We start from the raw sequence: 18595 nt of genomic DNA on the forward strand, positions 1-18595 counted from the left end.
TTACCTCTAGATTTTGGATTTCAAATCTAGATTTTTGGCTTTACCTCTAGAAGGTGGGCTTTACATCTAGATGTATTGCTTCTTCTGTAGATATCGGGCTTTAACACTAGATTTTGGAATTCACCTCTAGATGTTAGGCTTTACCTCTAGATGTTAGGCTTTACCTCTCGATGTTTGGCTTTACCTCTCGATGTTTGGCTTCAGATCTAGAAATTGGGCTTTTCATCTAGATTTTGGGATTTACCTCTAGATGTTGGGCTTTAGCTCTAGATTTTGGGTTTTAAATCTGGATTTTTGGCCTTGCCTCTAGAAGCTGGGCTTTACCTCCAGACATTGGGCTTTACCTCTAGATGTTGGCTTTTAACCTCTAGATCTTGGGCTTTACCTCTAGATGGTAGGGTTTACATCTAGATCTTTGGCTATAATTCTAGATGTCGGGCTTTAACTCTAGATTTTGGAATTCACCTCTAGATGGTAAGCTTTACCTCTAGATGTTTGGCTTTACCTCTAGTTTTTGGTCTTTATCTCTACATTTTGGAATTCACCTCTAGATGTTAGGCTTTACTCTAGATATGAGGCTTTGCCACTAGATGTGCGTTTTACAGCTAGATGTTTGGCTTTAACTGTAGATGTCGGGCTTTAACTCTAGATTTTGAAATTCACCTCTAGATGTTAGGCTTTACCTCTAGATGATGGGCTTTACCTCTAGATGTTGGTCTTTACCTCTAGATTTTGAAATTCACATCTAGGTGTTTTGCTTTACCTCTAGATGCTGGGTTTTATATCTAGATGTTTGGCTTTACCTCTAGATATCGGGCCTTAACTCTAGATTTTGGAATTCACCTCTAGATGTTAGGCTTTACCTCTAGATGTTGGTCTTTACCTCTAGATTTTGAAATTCACATCTAGGTGTTTTGCTTTACCTCTAGATGCTTGGCTTTAACTGTAGATGTCGGGCTTTAACACTAGATTTTGGAATTCACCTCTAGATATTAGGCTTTACCTCTAGAATTTGGGCTTTAGGTCTAGATGTTGGGCTTTACCTCTAGATGTTGGGCTTTACCTCTAGATGTTTGACTTTACCTCTATAAGTTGGACTTTACATGTAGATATTGGGCTTTACGACTAGATGTTGGGCTTTAACTCTGGATTTTGGAATTAATCTCTGGATGTTAGGCTTTACCTCCAGATGTTGGGCTTTACATCTAGATGTTGGGCTTTAGGTCTAGAAGTTGGGCTTTACATCCAGGTTTTGGGATTTACCTCTAGATTTGGGGCTTTACCTCTAGATTTTGGATTTCAAATCTAGATTTTTGGCTTTACCTCTAGAAGGTGGGCTTTACATCTAGATGTATTGCTTCTTCTGTAGGTATCGGGCTTTAACACTAGATTTTGGAATTCACCTCTAGATGTTAGGCTTTACCTCTAGATGATGGGCTTTACCTCTAGATGTTGGGTTTTAAATCTAGACGATTTGATTTACATCTAGATTTTGGTCTTTACCTCTAGATGTTGGTCTTTACCTCTAGATTTTGAAATTCACATCTAGGTGTTTTGCTTTACCTCTAGATGCTTGGCTTTAACTGTAGATGTCGGGCTTTAACACTAGATTTTGGAATTCACCTCTAGATATTAGGCTTTACCTCTAGAATTTGGGCTTTAGGTCTAGATGTTGGGCTTTACCTCTAGATTTTGGGGTTTACCTCTAGATGTTTGACTTTACCTCTATAAGTTGGGCTTTACATGTAGATATTGGGCTTTACGACTAGATGTTGGGCTTTAACTCTGGATTTTGGAATTAATCTCTAGATGTTCGGCTTTACCTCCAGATGTTGGGCTTTACATCTAGATGTTGGGCTTTACATCTAGATGTTGGGCTTTAGGTCTAGAAGTTGGGCTTTACATCCAGGTTTTGGGATTTACCTCTAGATTTGGGGCTTTACCTCTAGATTTTGGATTTCAAATCTAGATTTTTGGCTTTACCTCTAGAAGGTGGGCTTTACATCTAGATGTATTGCTTCTTCTGTAGATATCGGGCTTTAACACTAGATTTTGGAATTCACCTCTAGATGTTAGGCTTTACCTCTAGATGTTAGGCTTTACCTCTCGATGTTTGGCTTCAGATCTAGAAATTGGGCTTTTCATCTAGATTTTGGGATTTACCTCTAGATGTTGGGCTTTAGCTCTAGATTTTGGGTTTTAAATCTGGATTTTTGGCCTTGCCTCTAGAAGTTGGGCTTTACCTCCAGACATTGGGCTTTACCTCTAGATGTTGGCTTTTAACCTCTAGATCTTGGGCTTTACCTCTAGATGGTAGGGTTTACATCTAGATCTTTGGCTATAATTCTAGATGTCGGGCTTTAACTCTAGATTTTGGAATTCACCTCTAGATGGTAAGCTTTACCTCTAGATGTTTGGCTTTACCTCTAGTTTTTGGTCTTTATCTCTACATTTTGGAATTCACCTCTAGATGTTAGGCTTTACTCTAGATATGAGGCTTTACCACTAGATGTGCGTTTTACAGCTAGATGTTTGGCTTTAACTGTAGATGTCGGGCTTTAACTCTAGATTTTGAAATTCACCTCTAGATATTAGGCTTTACCTCTAGATGATGGGCTTTACCTCTAGATATTGAAATTCACATCTACGTGTTTTGCTTTACCTCTAGATGCTGGGTTTTATATCTAGATGTTTGGCTTTGCCTCTAGATATCGGGCCTTAACTCTAGATTTTGGAATTCACCTCTAGATGTTGGGCTTTACCTCTAGATGTTGGGCTTTAACTCTATAAGTTGGACTTTACCTGTAGACATTGGGCTTTAAGACTAGATGTTGGGCTTTACCTCTAGATGTTGGGCTTTACCTCTAGATGATGGGCTTTACCTCTAGATGTTGGGTTTTAAATCTAGACGATTTGATTTACATCTAGATTTTGGTCTTTACCTCTAGATGTTGGTCTTTACCTCTAGATTTTGAAATTCACATCTAGGTGTTTTGCTTTACCTCTAGATGCTTGGCTTTAACTGTAGATGTCGGGCTTTAACACTAGATTTTGAAATTCACCTCTAGATATTAGGCTTTACCTCTAGAATTTGGGCTTTAGGTCTAGATGTTGGGCTTTACCTCTAGATGTTGGGCTTTACCTCTAGATGTTTGACTTTACCTCTATAAGTTGGACTTTACATGTAGATATTGGGCTTTACGACTAGATGTTGGGCTTTAACTCTGGATTTTGGAATTAATCTCTGGATGTTAGGCTTTACCTCTCGATATTGGGCTTTACCTCTAGATGTTGGGTTTTACATCTAGATGTTTGGCTTTAATTCTAGATGTCGGGCTTTAACTCTAGATTTTGGAATTCACCTCTAGATGGTAAGCTTTACCTCTAGATGTTTGGCTTTACCTCTAGTTTTTGGTCTTTATCTCTACATTTTGGAATTCACCTCTAGATGTTAGGCTTTACTCTAGATATGAGGCTTTACCACTAGATGTGCGTTTTACAGCTAGATGTTTGGCTTTAACTGTAGATGTCAGGGTTTAACTCTAGATTTTGAAATTCACCTCTAGATGTTAGGCTTTACCTCTGTATATTTGACTTTACCTCCACATGTTGGGCTTCAGCTCTAGACGTTGGGCTTCAGCTCTAGACGTTGGGCTTCAGCTCTAGACCTTGGGCTTTACCTCTAGATGTTGGGCTTTACCTCTAGATGTTGGGCTTTACCTCTAGATGTTGGGCTTTAACTCTATAAGTTGAACTTTACCTGTAGACATTGGGCTTTAAGACTAGATGTTGGGCTTTACCTCTAGATGTTGGGCTTTACCTCTAGACTTTGGGCTTTACCTCCTGATGTTGGGCTTCAAATCTAGATTACCGGCTTTACCTCTAGATGTTGGGCTATATTTTTCGATTTTTCGATTTAAAACTAGAGTTTTGTCTTTACCTCTAGATGTTGGTCTTTACCTCTAGATTTTGAAATTCACATCTAGGTGTTTTGCTTTACCTCTAGATGCTTGGCTTTAACTGTAGATGTCGGGCTTTAACACTAGATTTTGGAATTCACCTCTAGATATTAGGCTTTACCTCTAGAATTTGGGCTTTAGGTCTAGATGTTGGGCTTTAGGTCTAGATGTTGGGCTTTACCTCTAGATTTTGGGGTTTACCTCTAGATGTTTGACTTTACCTCTATAAGTTGGACTTTACATGTAGATATTGGGCTTTACGACTAGATGTTGGGCTTTAACTCTGGATTTTGGAATTAATCTCTGGATGTTAGGCTTTACCTCCAGATGTTGGGCTTTACATCTAGATGTTGGGCTTTAGGTCTAGAAGTTGGGCTTTACATCCAGGTTTTGGGATTTACCTCTAGATTTGGGGCTTTACCTCTAGATTTTGGATTTCAAATCTAGATTTTTGGCTTTACCTCTAGAAGGTGGGCTTTACATCTAGATGTATTGCTTCTTCTGTAGATATCGGGCTTTAACACTAGATTTTGGAATTCACCTCTAGATGTTAGGCTTTACCTCTAGATGTTAGGCTTTACCTCTAGATGTTTGGTTTCAGATCTAGAAATTGGGCTTTTCATCTAGATTTTGGGATTTACCTCTAGATGTTGGGCTTTAGCTCTAGATTTTGGGTTTTAAATCTGGATTTTTGGCCTTGCCTCTAGAAGCTGGGCTTTACCTCCAGACATTGGGCTTTACCTCTAGATGTTGGCTTTTAACCTCTAGATCTTGGGCTTTACCTCTAGATGGTAGGGTTTACATCTAGATCTTTGGCTATAATTCTAGATGTCGGGCTTTAACTCTAGATTTTGGAATTCACCTCTAGATGTTAGGCTTTACTCTAGATATGAGGCTTTACCACTAGATGTGCGTTTTACAGTTAGATGTTTGGCTTTAACTGTAGATGTCGGGCTTTAACTCTAGATTTTGAAATTCACCTCTAGATGTTAGGCTTTACCTCTAGATGATGGGCTTTACCTCTAGATGTTGGTCTTTACCTCTAGATTTTGAAATTCACATCTAGGTGTTTTGCTTTACCTCTAGATGCTGGGTTTTATATCTAGATGTTTGGCTTTACCTCTAGATATCGGGCCTTAACTCTAGATTTTGGAATTCACCTCTAGATGTTAGGCTTTACCTCTAGATGTTGGTCTTTACCTCTAGATTTTGAAATTCACATCTAGGTGTTTTGCTTTACCTCTAGATGCTTGGCTTTAACTGTAGATGTCGGGCTTTAACACTAGATTTTGGAATTCACCTCTAGATATTAGGCTTTACCTCTAGAATTTGGGCTTTAGGTCTAGATGTTGGGCTTTACCTCTAGATTTCGGGGTTTACCTCTAGATGTTTGACTTTACCTCTATAAGTTGGACTTTACATGTAGATATTGGGCTTTACGACTAGATGTTGGGCTTTAACTCTGGATTTTGGAATTAATCTCTGGATGTTAGGCTTTACCTCCAGATGTTGGGCTTTACATCTAGATGTTGGGCTTTAGGTCTAGAAGTTGGGCTTTACATCCAGGTTTTGGGATTTACCTCTAGATTTGGGGCTTTACCTCTAGATTTTGGATTTCAAATCTAGATTTTTGGCTTTACCTCTAGAAGGTGGGCTTTACATCTAGATGTATTGCTTCTTCTGTAGATATCGGGCTTTAACACTAGATTTTGGAATTCACCTCTAGATGTTAGGCTTTACCTCTAGATGTTAGGCTTTACCTCTCGATGTTTGGCTTCAGATCTAGAAATTGGGCTTTTCATCTAGATTTTGGGATTTACCTCTAGATGTTGGGCTTTAGCTCTAGATTTTGGGTTTTAAATCTGGATTTTTGGCCTTGCCTCTAGAAGCTGGGCTTTACCTCCAGACATTGGGCTTTACCTCTAGATGTTGGCTTTTAACCTCTAGATCTTGGGCTTTACCTCTAGATGGTAGGGTTTACATCTAGATCTTTGGCTATAATTCTAGATGTCGGGCTTTAACTCTAGATTTTGGAATTCACCTCTAGATGGTAAGCTTTACCTCTAGATGTTTGGCTTTACCTCTAGTTTTTGGTCTTTATCTCTACATTTTGGAATTCACCTCTAGATGTTAGGCTTTACTCTAGATATGAGGCTTTACCACTAGATGTGCGTTTTACAGCTAGATGTTTGGCTTTAACTGTAGATGTCGGGCTTTAACTCTAGATTTTGAAATTCACCTCTAGATATTAGGCTTTACCTCTAGATGATGGGCTTTACCTCTAGATATTGAAATTCACATCTACGTGTTTTGCTTTACCTCTAGATGCTGGGTTTTATATCTAGATGTTTGGCTTTGCCTCTAGATATCGGGCCTTAACTCTAGATTTTGGAATTCACCTCTAGATGTTGGGCTTTACCTCTAGATGTTGGGCTTTAACTCTATAAGTTGGACTTTACCTGTAGACATTGGGCTTTAAGACTAGATGTTGGGCTTTACCTCTAGATGTTGGGCTTTACCTCTAGATTTTGAAATTCACATCTAGGTGTTTTGCTTTACCTCTAGATGCTTGGCTTTGACTGTAGATGTCGGGCTTTAACACTAGATTTTGGAATTCACCTCTAGATATTAGGCTTTACCTCTAGAATTTGGGCTTTAGGTCTAGATGTTGGGCTTTACCTCTAGATTTTGGGGTTTACCTCTAGATGTTTGACTTTACCTCTATAAGTTGGGCTTTACATGTAGATATTGGGCTTTACGACTAGATGTTGGGCTTTAACTCTGGATTTTGGAATTAATCTCTAGATGTTAGGCTTTACCTCCAGATGTTGGGCTTTACATCTAGATGTTGGGCTTTAGGTCTAGAAGTTGGGCTTTACATCCAGGTTTTGGGATTTACCTCTAGATTTGGGGCTTTACCTCTAGATTTTGGATTTCAAATCTAGATTTTTGGCTTTACCTCTAGAAGGTGGGCTTTACATCTAGATGTATTGCTTCTTCTGTAGATATCGGGCTTTAACACTAGATTTTGGAATTCACCTCTAGATGTTAGGCTTTACCTCTAGATGTTAGGCTTTACCTCTCGATGTTTGGCTTTACCTCTTGATGTTTGGCTTCAGATCTAGAAATTGGGCTTTTCATCTAGATTTTGGGATTTACCTCTAGATGTTGGGCTTTAGCTCTAGATTTTGGGTTTTAAATCTGGATTTTTGGCCTTGCCTCTAGAAGCTGGGCTTTACCTCCAGACATTGGGCTTTACCTCTAGATGTTGGCTTTTAACCTCTAGATCTTGGGCTTTACCTCTAGATGGTAGGGTTTACATCTAGATCTTTGGCTATAATTCTAGATGTCGGGCTTTAACTCTAGATTTTGGAATTCACCTCTAGATGTTAGGCTTTACTCTAGATATGAGGCTTTACCACTAGATGTGCGTTTTACAGTTAGATGTTTGGCTTTAACTGTAGATGTCGGGCTTTAACTCTAGATTTTGAAATTCACCTCTAGATGTTAGGCTTTACCTCTAGATGATGGGCTTTACCTCTAGATGTTGGTCTTTACCTCTAGATTTTGAAATTCACATCTAGGTGTTTTGCTTTACCTCTAGATGCTGGGTTTTATATCTAGATGTTTGGCTTTACCTCTAGATATCGGGCCTTAACTCTAGATTTTGGAATTCACCTCTAGATGTTAGGCTTTACCTCTAGATGTTGGTCTTTACCTCTAGATTTTGAAATTCACATCTAGGTGTTTTGCTTTACCTCTAGATGCTTGGCTTTAACTGTAGATGTCGGGCTTTAACACTAGATTTTGGAATTCACCTCTAGATATTAGGCTTTACCTCTAGAAGTTGGGCTTTAGGTCTAGATGTTGGGCTTTAGGTCTAGATGTTGGGCTTTAGGTCTAGATGTTGGGCTTTACCTCTAGATTTTGGGGTTTACCTCTAGATGTTTGACTTTACCTCTATAAGTTGGGCTTTACATGTAGATATTGGGCTTTACGACTAGATGTTGGGCTTTAACTCTGGATTTTGGAATTAATCTCTAGATGTTCGGCTTTACCTCCAGATGTTGGGCTTTACATCTAGATGTTGGGCTTTAGGTCTAGAAGTTGGGCTTTACATCCAGGTTTTGGGATTTACCTCTAGATTTGGGGCTTTACCTCTAGATTTTGGATTTCAAATCTAGATTTTTGGCTTTACCTCTAGAAGGTGGGCTTTACATCTAGATGTATTGCTTCTTCTGTAGATATCGGGCTTTAACACTAGATTTTGGAATTCACCTCTAGATGTTAGGCTTTACCTCTAGATGTTAGGCTTTACCTCTCGATGTTTGGCTTCAGATCTAGAAATTGGGCTTTTCATCTAGATTTTGGGATTTACCTCTAGATGTTGGGCTTTAGCTCTAGATTTTGGGTTTTAAATCTGGATTTTTGGCCTTGCCTCTAGAAGCAAGGCTTTACCTCCAGACGTTGGTCTTTACCTCTAGATGTTGGCTTTTAACCTCTAGATCTTGGGCTCTACCTCTAGATGTTGGGTTTTACATCTAGATGTTTGGCTTTAATTCCGGATATCGGGCTTTAACTCTAGAATTTGGAATTCACCTCTAGATGTTTGTCTTTACCTCTAGATGTTTGTCTTTACCTCTAGATGTTGGGCTTTACCTCTAGATATTTGGCTTTACCTCTAGATGTTGGGCTTTAACTCTAGATTTTGGGCTTTACTTCTAGATGTTGGGCTTTACCTCTAGATGTTGGACTTTAGAAATTGGGCTTTACCTCTAGATGTTGGGCTTTACATGGCTTGGGCTTTATCTCTAGGTGTTTGGCTTTACTTCTGCATCTTGAGCTTTACCTCTAGATGTTTTGCTTTATCTCTACATGTTGGGCTTTACCTCTAGAAGTTGGACTTTACATCCAGATGTTGGAGTTTACCTCTGTGTGTTGGGCTTTACCTCTAGATGTTGAATTTACCTCTAGATGATAGGATTTATGTCGCTTTGGCTTTACCTCTAAATGTTGTGCTTTACATCGCTTGGGCTTTAAGTCTATATGTTTGGCTTCACATTTAGATGTTCGACTTTACCTCTAGATGTTTGCTTTACATCCAGATTTTGGTCTTTACCCCTAGATGTGGGGCTTTACCTCTAGAAGTTGGGTTTTACATAGCTTGGGCTTTACCTCTAAACGTTGTGCTTTACCTCTAGATTTTGTGCTTTAAGGCCAGATATTGGGTTTTACCTCTAGATTTTGGCTTTACATCACTTTGGCTTTACCTCTAGATATTTGGCTTTACCTCTAGATATTTGGCTTTACCTCTAGATATTTGGCTTTACCTCTAGATATTTGGCTTTTCCTCTAGATGTTGGTCTTTACCTTTAGAAGTTGGGCTTTACATCCAGATGTTGGGCTTTACCTCTAGATGTTGGGCTTTACCTCTAGATATTTGATTTACATCCAGATGTTAGGCTTTACCTCTAGATGTTGGGTATTGCCTCTGGATGTTGGGCTTTTTTGGGAGGACATTTATGAAATAAGGGACATGTGAACAATCCAGCCCTTTTAGAGAATCTGAGCTGGGACGTACTGGAACTGCTGAAAGCGTAAACAACTTCTGGTGCAGGGGGCATGAACATCTTGCAGGTGCAGAAGTAGAGACAGCCGCCATTAATGACGCAGTTTTAATTTCTTGAAGAAGATGGGTGTGAACATTTTTGAACGTGGCTTGAACATGACTCGCACTGTGGCCAATCAGGTTGGACTATGGGCCGTTATTTGCGATGAAGCCAATCAGTATTTATTGGGTGTGGTCGAGGGTTATAAATTGCACTGGAAACACGGAAATTAAGGTTCACTTGTTAGATCACATTGATCGTGTCAGTGTCCTCACGCAGCTCCCGCAAGTGGTGCCCGAACAGGGACCCTCAGATTCCTCAGAACAAAGTTGCAAGACTTGGAGAGGAAGAGGGTGGAAGGCCAACCGAAAGAGATCCGCTGCCTGGGTGGAGTAATTAAAAAAAAAAAAAGAAAAGGAAAGAAAAATAAAAGAGTAACAGCGATCTGCCCAGTCGCTAAGCAGTGACTCACATAGTTGCCAGGAAGGAGGAGAGAAAAAGAAGGTGCGCACCTCGTCATGAAACGATTACGGAATCTCACCCTGATCAGGTGAGCGGTCGGGGAGACAGATGGGGTTGGACAAGCAACAGGAGGCTGTCCTAAATCTGCTCCAGCACATACTCTCAGTGAGAGGACTGAATCCTCGGCTCTTAAAGTGCTGTTATTATGGGCATGGAATAGAAGTTTAATCCCTTCTGTGGGAGTTGCTTTTGAACTCGCTATGTGGGAGGCCATAGGTAAAGAGTTATGGGAAGATATAAGCTCGGGAGGAGCGAGAGCAAAAGAAGCAGGCAAGTACGCCACGTTATGGAAATTGCTTATGGAGATGTTACGTAGTATGAAAGCTGAAAGGGCTGCTGCAGCTTCTGCCTTTGCTGCCTTTACCCCCTCCTCTGGCGATTCTTCACCAACAACTACTACTTCTATTTTTTCTACGCGAATTTCTGTTCCTGTTCCACCTCCCTTGACCCCTGCTAATCAGACGCAGACCGCGAGTTCGGGGGCTGGTGGGGCCTCCGCGGGGACTGCACCCTCGGAGGAGGAGGTGCGCCATAATGGCGGCGACGCAATCGCAGTAAGAAGGGACTCGGAAGAGAACACGGAAAAACTACAAGGGGGCTTGGGCAAAGAAAAGGGGGAAGCACGTGAACCAGCAGACCCACCCAAATCCCACCCCTATCCTGAAGACACAGCAACCCGCCCAACATCCCACCCTTATCACGACGTCACAACGACCCTCCCAGAATCCCGCCCTTATCGCAACGTCACAGTGACCCACCTAGAATCCCGCCCTTATCCCGACATCACAACGACCCGCCCAGAATCCCGCCCTTATCCCACCGTCACAACGGCCTGCCTACAGGAAGACTCTCTTTCTCCGGGGATCATGTCGAAACAAAAGTAGAAAAAGGAACTGCTTGATGAAGTCCTACAGCAACTCATAAACAAACTATCGGCACTCAATACAGCAGCGGACAGCAACAAGAAGAATCCAGAAAACGCTGCGACTCATAATCCTTTTGCTGTACCGTCATCACTACCAGTGCCTTTGTCGCAAATGCCTGTGCCAACTACTTCATTGTCAAATACGCTATTAAGTGAACAAGAAGCAGGACGAAGATGGAAAGGAGTAATTCGTGATGCCCTAATTGAAGGAAATTTTCTTCCTTCTGCCTTTCCTATCGTTACAGATCAGGCAGGAGGTAGAAAATGGGAACCGTTTGATTGGAAAATCCTTGAAAAAGCACGTTTAGCAGTATCACAATATGGGCTTCAATCTAGTTATACTCAACAATTATTACAATCTATTTTTACAGCAGATGTTTTGTTACCACTTGATTCACAACAGATTGCTAATTCTTTTGTCCCCTTCTCAACAGCTTATGTTCTCCAAGGCCTGGCAACAACTCTGTGACTAGGAGGCTGCACGACCAAGGCAGCAAGGGGATCCATTGTATGGGGTACAAGCACAAATGCTAACAGGCCAAAGTCCTTTTGCGAGCGTGGCTTTACAACAAGGTTTTATAGGAGAGGTATTACAATTGTCACAGCAGTTAGCTTACCAAGCAATGATTTCAGTCAGGGAACCAGGAAAGATATGTTCCTTTGCCAACATTCAGCAGGGTCCACAAGAAAGTTTTCCTTCTTTTATTGATCGTTTAGATCAGGTTATTAAAAGTCATCCAGATTTGGCTGAGGGAATGAAGGAAAAGGTTTTTAAAGTGTTTGCCTTTGAGAATGCTAATGATACAACAAAAAAAGCTTTAAGTACCCTACCCAGAGATGCACAAGTAGCTGATATGCTTAAAGTTATAGAACGCACCAATGGTACCGCGTCCTTACTTGCTGCTGCTGTATACAGTGCGGTTCAGCCCCTCATAGATAGAAAGGAGGGAGGCAAGCAAAAGAGATGTTTCAATTGCAGGACAATGGGTCACTTTATCAGCCAAGGTAAACTCATTTCAGTCCCTCTGTAAATCAAACTTCCGCAGTTACACGGCGTACCAAATTCTAATCGCACTGTAGGTTTGTGCTTGCCAGGCAGGTTTAAAAAGTGCTTAATTTTTCAGTCATTGCAATAGGGTCAAAGCAGGTCCTTAGTTTAAAACTATTTTTTAAACTGTCTTATGATCTGTATGTGTCTGGTCAAAAAGAAAGCTTCATAATGCTGTTTTTATCCATGATGTTAGCTGGCTGTAAAATATGAGACATTTTATCTAAAACAGGCAAAGAAATTCAGGATTCATTTACAAGTTGCCTATAAAGTTGTGTAATTTGAAAAGCAGTATTCATTATGAAAGAGCTCTCAAGTTCCTTGTAAAGATAATCTAATTAAAAAAAAAAATACAAAAAAGGGGGATCTGCATAAAAGATATAAAAGCCTTTGACAGATTTCTTGAAGTGCAATGGAGAATGGAGAATACCTGCTTGATAACACATAGTTGTTATTGAGTTTTCTCAGATTCAGTTGACAACCCAGAGGCGACAATCTCTGTCCGGCTGCAGGAGCCAATGAGGACCGGGACTCCCTAGGCGCGCCCCGGGACCTTTTCTCGGAGGGGCTCCCTGACTCATCTGGCTCGCTGCAGGGGCAGACACGGTCCATCTACGGAAAAAGGTATTCTTGCTGGTCTGGTTCTGTAATTTGCTAAATGTTCACACTGTGCACCGATTGGCATTGATGTCAACATGTATTTTCACCACTTGCACTGATATTTAACTACGTGAATGGGGTTAGTCTGCTTGGTGTTGTGGTTGGTATTGTAGTAATCATGTTTGCAGGTGTCTTCTTGTGTCTTTTGTGTGAATGGTGTAAAGGAGCTCCTTGTGTGATAGCGTAGAAACTGGTTATCAATATTTGAATGTGTGAGTGAGTGAGACGCAGTGTTATTGTCATCATTATATAGAAGATATTTTGTTAACCGCACTTTGCTGCTTTTCACAAAAAAAAAAAAAAAAAAAAAAGGGGGAGCAATGGGACAACAAAAGAGCTACCGCCCAATATGTTCTTGATTTGCGGCGACCGCGCATTAGCTCCAAGTCATAGGCAGTGGTTGAATATCTTGAATATCTCGTTCCTGTCCCAAAAGCGAAGGCGACGGGCCGCAGCCGGCCTGACGGAGATGTGTGATGATAATGTGGAATTGTGGTCTGCCACTGCTCGAGTGCTTGCATCATTTTTCGCGCCCGGCGTAGCTGCAGCACAAGCACTCAAGCAAATAGAGAAATTAGCTTGCTGGTCAGAAAAGCAGTCTAATATAACTACACAAATCCTAGAACAGGTGCTATTAGATCAAAATAGCTTAAGACGTGCGGTCTTGCAGAACCGTGCAGCTATTGATTTCTTGCTTCTAGCACAACGTCATGGGTGTGAAGATGTCCAAGGGATGTGTTGCTTCAACCTGAGCGATCGTGGAGAATTGATTCATCAGCAGTTGCGGTGGCTGAAGGAGCACAGCCAAAAGATTCAGAAGGATACGAATTTGTTCGACTTATGGCTGCAAACATCTTTGGAAATCTCTCCCCTTGGTTATTAGGCTTAATCAAAGAAAGCATACGATGGCTTATTATAATTATATTGCTATTGCTAGGGTTAGGCTTTGTATGGAATTTGCTGCAGAAAGGCATATCGAGTCTCGTTCACAGAGTTTTATTTGTGCAAAACGAAAAAGGGGGAATTGTGGGAGCGTAGCTCGCTGAAAACAGGCATGGAATGCTAGAGGGCCTGCACAGGGAAAACTCTGTTGAACAGTTTGTCTAAACTAATATAGTAGGCCTCAAGGACGCTTCGACCTTGAGGGTCAGAATAGAAGAATTAGAAGCTAACATCCGTATGAGGCGGAACGCATTAGTATTAATAGTAAAGTGATAGGTAGAAGCAGATGACTGATGTGCGTATAGCACAATTAGAGTTTATGAAAAACTGCAAGTCATGATGACTTTGGAAAATTATGCTATATAAGAAAGTGCATCTGTACAATAAAAGGAGTTTCCTGATATAACTCATATTGAGTCTTTTGTGGATTCTCCAACTCCCGTCTCCGCACCTGGCCAGGAGAGCACAGTGTTTCAGAAGAGCTGTGTTCACACACTCCTTCCTTGAGGTTTGAACATCTGTGCACTCTTTTGATGCCTTCAGAATTTTTTCGTGCTTTTGATACCTGTGACCTGTTCAGAAAAGGTCTGACTTGTAGACATCTCCCAAGGACAGAAAACCATGAGAACGAACTCGCATCTTCAGTTGAAAGTTGCTGTCAACTGGACATTGATGAATCTTTAAATGCTTAATATATGAAAACAGGAACACGTGGAAGTTTAAATACAAATTGGCATCAAAGGTCACAAATTTCCTCCAGCACAAAGGTCTCCAATTTGTTCTTCAGCAATAATAACTGACTGCATGAACCTTGTTATTACCTTCCCCTGATGGCTCAAATGGAGATGATGCACTGATTGCAACAGTAGTGCCTCTGGTACAGTCTTCAGAGGTATTGAAGGCTGTTCGGAAAAACTTGTGACCCCTCACACTTCAAGATTTGCCTTTTCTTTGGTAAGAGAAATGGTAAGTGTTGCAGTCAAAAGTTTCTTAGCCCTCCAATGACCACCAAGTTTTACTGCTCTGCTGTAGAAGTACGGCTGAGCAATCTCTTCTGTTTGGGACAGGTAACTAATGTGTCTCTGCTTTTGTCCTCAAAGGCTGAGTCGCAGCTCTTGCCTTGCAGGACAGCTGTGTCTGCACTGCAGTTGATGCGTTTAGTTCCATCAGCAAAGCTCTCCATAGTACCCGCCTTTGTGACAGAAGCCGTTGTTCAAGGTGCTGGAATTGGGGTGCAGATGAAGAGTTCCTCAAAGAAGAAAGGTCACTTCTCTGGGAGCTGCACGGTTCTTAACGGCGATGTCCCTGTGTGTTTCACAGCTGGGCTTCCTTCCCTGCGGTTGTGAAGTCCCACACAACGTGGGTTCAGTTCTAGTGAAGGGAACCAGGGTTGTAGCCCTTAACATCTTTGGACATAAAATTGGAGTGGGCCTGCAGGACGTAGGTGTGATCTCCACAGCCCTGGTATTCATAGGACCGGTGTTCTTGTGACAGGAGGTAGATGCACACCCAGGAGTGGAATGTGTAACGCTTAAAATGTTTCTAAGAACTCGTGTTCTTGTAAGGTCAGTATTCTTTTCTGCCTGAGCTGCAGGAGGAAGATAAGGAAATGTTGACACTGAGGAGCTCCTCTCAAAAATGTCATGCCCTAAGTGTGAGCTTGCTTTCCGTCTGGGCTATCCAGAACTCACTTTACAAGTAAAGCCTTGAGTTAGAAATCCTTCAGGGCAGAAATAACTTTTTTTTTTACGTTGTGCACTCATGTGCATGCAGGTAGCTTTCAAGTAACATTGGGCATTGCTTAACCAATATATTTGCTATGGAAAATATATTGCCATGGACACCATTTCAATGCAAATGAAGGAAGCGTTATCTTGGGTGTGCAAGAGCAGGAAAACCTGGGGGAGTGTTATTTCGAGATCGTGTGGAAGACTGGTAAATACACAATCTTGTGCAATCGGTGACAGTCTTTATGAATTCTTATTTTTCTAGAGAGCTCAGATTGGAAGAGGGATAGCTTGATCCGGTCTTGACTGTCCTGTAACTTGCCTAAATCTGTTCTCTTTTAATGTCTTTAGATGAAAAGAATCGATTTGCAGTTGAGCTGGATGAATTTGGGTCAGATACAATGAGTGAAATCAATATTGTTGGGCGAATTATCTTAAATGTTTGGAGAACGATGAGAAATGAGGTAAAGTTTTAAAAGGTTAATGTATTTGACTGGCTGGGTTTTTTTTAATGATTGTAGATATTGTTGAACATTTCTTCGAACTTCTATAACTGTCTCTTCTCTGTTTGTACACCTTTTCAAATAGAGCATTCTACCACTGGGACAGACTGGATGTTGCGTGTCGCTGGGATGTAAAATACTGAAGCCCTTACCTTTCAGTCATGTTACGTGATGATGTTCCTTTTCACTCCTTTCTGGGTTTTGAGAACAACTTACCCGATTTCACAACTTGTCAAGTGTGGTGCTTTTACTAAATTAACTACTTGAACTTCCTTTAAGCTGTCAGACTTACTCATTGCTTTGCTGTTTAAGACCTTACATTTAATATTCAGATGGTTCAGTCCTTAGAAGTCCTGTTCTGACCAAATTCAGACCTGACCTTTGTGATTTACTTAATTCAGCGTATTCTTTTCAACTGATGAGGGATATTCTTTCCTGACTTGTAAATAGTTCGGGACTTCTACGTATGTATGTTTACCTTTTTTAGCAAAGAATCCTAATGCGAAGTTAATAAATTGAGTTGTCACAGTTTTTAAAAAGTAGGGATTTCTCTGACGATGAAAGACATGACGCAGGTTAACGCAGCCTCTGTGTTTTTCTAGGTGCATCTAATGAATTACCCTTTTGAAAACGTGGGCTTTCATGTTCTTCATCACCGTTTTCCTTTATTTACTCTCCGAGTGCTGTCTGATTCGTTTGATAATAAGGCAGATGTCTACGGGTGGAGCTGTTGATCCAGTTTGTTTGTTCTTTTTAAGGCCAGATCCTTAACATGGGAATAGGTGTAAGCTAAAGTCAGCGTAAGGAGAAATAATCAGTTTAGCTCAGGTACTGGAACAGTCTGTATGCAGCAACATGAGCTTATTTACTCTGCTGTTGTGCTGTGCTCTGTTATGTACTTGTACCCTCAATATTTCATCTCTCTGTATGTTTCTGTTTAAAGTACACAAAACCAAAGCAAATGCTCAGTCCCAGTTCCACCGTATCCGAATAGATGGACCATGTTGAAGTTCTGGAAGGTTTTTATTTTGTATGTACTATTCCTCAGAAAGACTTTTAATGAACTGCCAGGTTTCTGTTTTACTTCACGGTGCATGCCAACGAAGCTAGGCTCCAAAGGAGAACAAAACCGTGTGCGAGATGTTAAGGCAGTAACTACAGCGGCTTAAAAACAGCCTTTATATGACATGAATCACACTGGGCTTCACTCTTCGCTGGAGTGATTTGGTGTTGTGTGGTGTGAACAGCTCATAAAGCTGAGTACTGATCTGAGCGTCATTCATGACATACAGATGATTTCTGTTCAAGTTAAATACTTTGCAACTAGGTGGAAACTTGGTTTAGTGCTGAAATTATAAATCTAAGTGCAGCTGAGATAGGTGTTGTTAATACAGAAGGTTTTATATTAACAGTTGTTTGGATTGTTAATATTGAAGGGGTTTGTTCCACCAAAGTCCACTCAGTTAAAAACCCATGTAAACAGGGGAAGAGCAACTGGAGTTTCTGTTTCAGTAGTCCTTTGGGGGAGTGGGGAAAACAGTACAAAGTGTGTCATTGAGATAGGCCTTAACAGCAGTTTGCTGTAGCACAGTCTGTGTCTCTCTTTAGAATACATAAGTGTTTATTTGTGTGTGTCACGTTTTTGAAAGAGCCGTGTGAGAATGTCCTGGGGGGAATTTTGTTTGCTGGTTTGTAACAAGCTGTCATAAAACCACGTTGTTACTAGTAGAAAGAGCAACACTGTCCTGATGGTTTATAACGAGGCGTTGCCTTTCACACATGGAAAGCGGTCGATCATTCTGTTGGCTGGGTCCGTGGGAATCTCCAGTTGTCAGACAAACTGGATTGGATTGAGGGAACGCGTGAGATGGCGAGACTTTTTGGCATTCAGTTCTTACACGTATGAACAAGGGGCTCCCAGGTAAGATCTGGATTTCCTTACACTTCACAAAAGCAAAACAGTCTTTATACAATCATTCTCCAGTATCTTTTCAGTTAGTGTGTGTATTTTCATAAGGTCACAGAAAACTGTTTTGCATGACATGAATGTAAAGGAAGGGCATTCAAAAGCGGTACTAATGGACTGAATGGTTAGTCTCAGAGGTTAAAAATAGCTGTTTATTTTTAACAATGAGTGCCCCAGAGGTAATCACGCCAGTGAGTCTCTTCTACTGACTGAGTCTGAGAATGAATGCTTTTTAAAACAATAACCAGTAAATCGAGAACGCCTTAGAAAGAGGAGATGATTTTCTTCCAGGGCAGGCAAAGCTGCATCGAGTGTGTTCTGAGTGACATGTGCTGTGAAGCAGACCTCTGGGTGAGATCTGATGGTAAGACAAGGAGGGCTCTGGCTTTATTAAGGACATGTGTCATGCAAGTTGTGTGTGGTTCTGTTATTTCGATACCAGCATCAGAGGGAGCGGGAGCAGGACAGAGGGATACTTACACTGCTCTTCCTTTGAGACCCCAGCAGTTTCCAGCAATACCAAGGGCTTTCCTTGCCCAGATTCCGAGGGACTGGACCAACTAGACTGTTTTCATGGCTTCTCATGAGCCCTGAACAGTGCCTGAAACAAGAGACAACTACTCTCACTCATGTGGTCTGCGCTGCTGTTGTCTTCTTTCCTGCCCTCCTTCTTCTTTCCTGCCCTCCTTCTGCTTTCTGTCTTAACAGACTGTAGCTGAGCTGACCAGGACTGA

The 18595-nt window shown here is 41.2% G+C and overlaps 1 pseudogene; it reads left to right on the forward strand.

Annotated features, from left to right (window-relative positions):
* The first annotated feature begins 12797 nt into the window (after nucleotides 1–12797).
* Nucleotides 12798–13974, forward strand: LOC147413156 (syncytin-A-like; annotated as a pseudogene).
* Nucleotides 13975–18595: the final 4621 nt, after the last annotated feature.

This window comes from Leptosomus discolor, unplaced genomic scaffold (genome assembly GCF_034619465.1).
Source record: "Leptosomus discolor isolate bLepDis1 unplaced genomic scaffold, bLepDis1.hap2 HAP2_SCAFFOLD_63, whole genome shotgun sequence".
Lineage (NCBI taxonomy): Eukaryota > Metazoa > Chordata > Aves > Leptosomiformes > Leptosomidae > Leptosomus > Leptosomus discolor.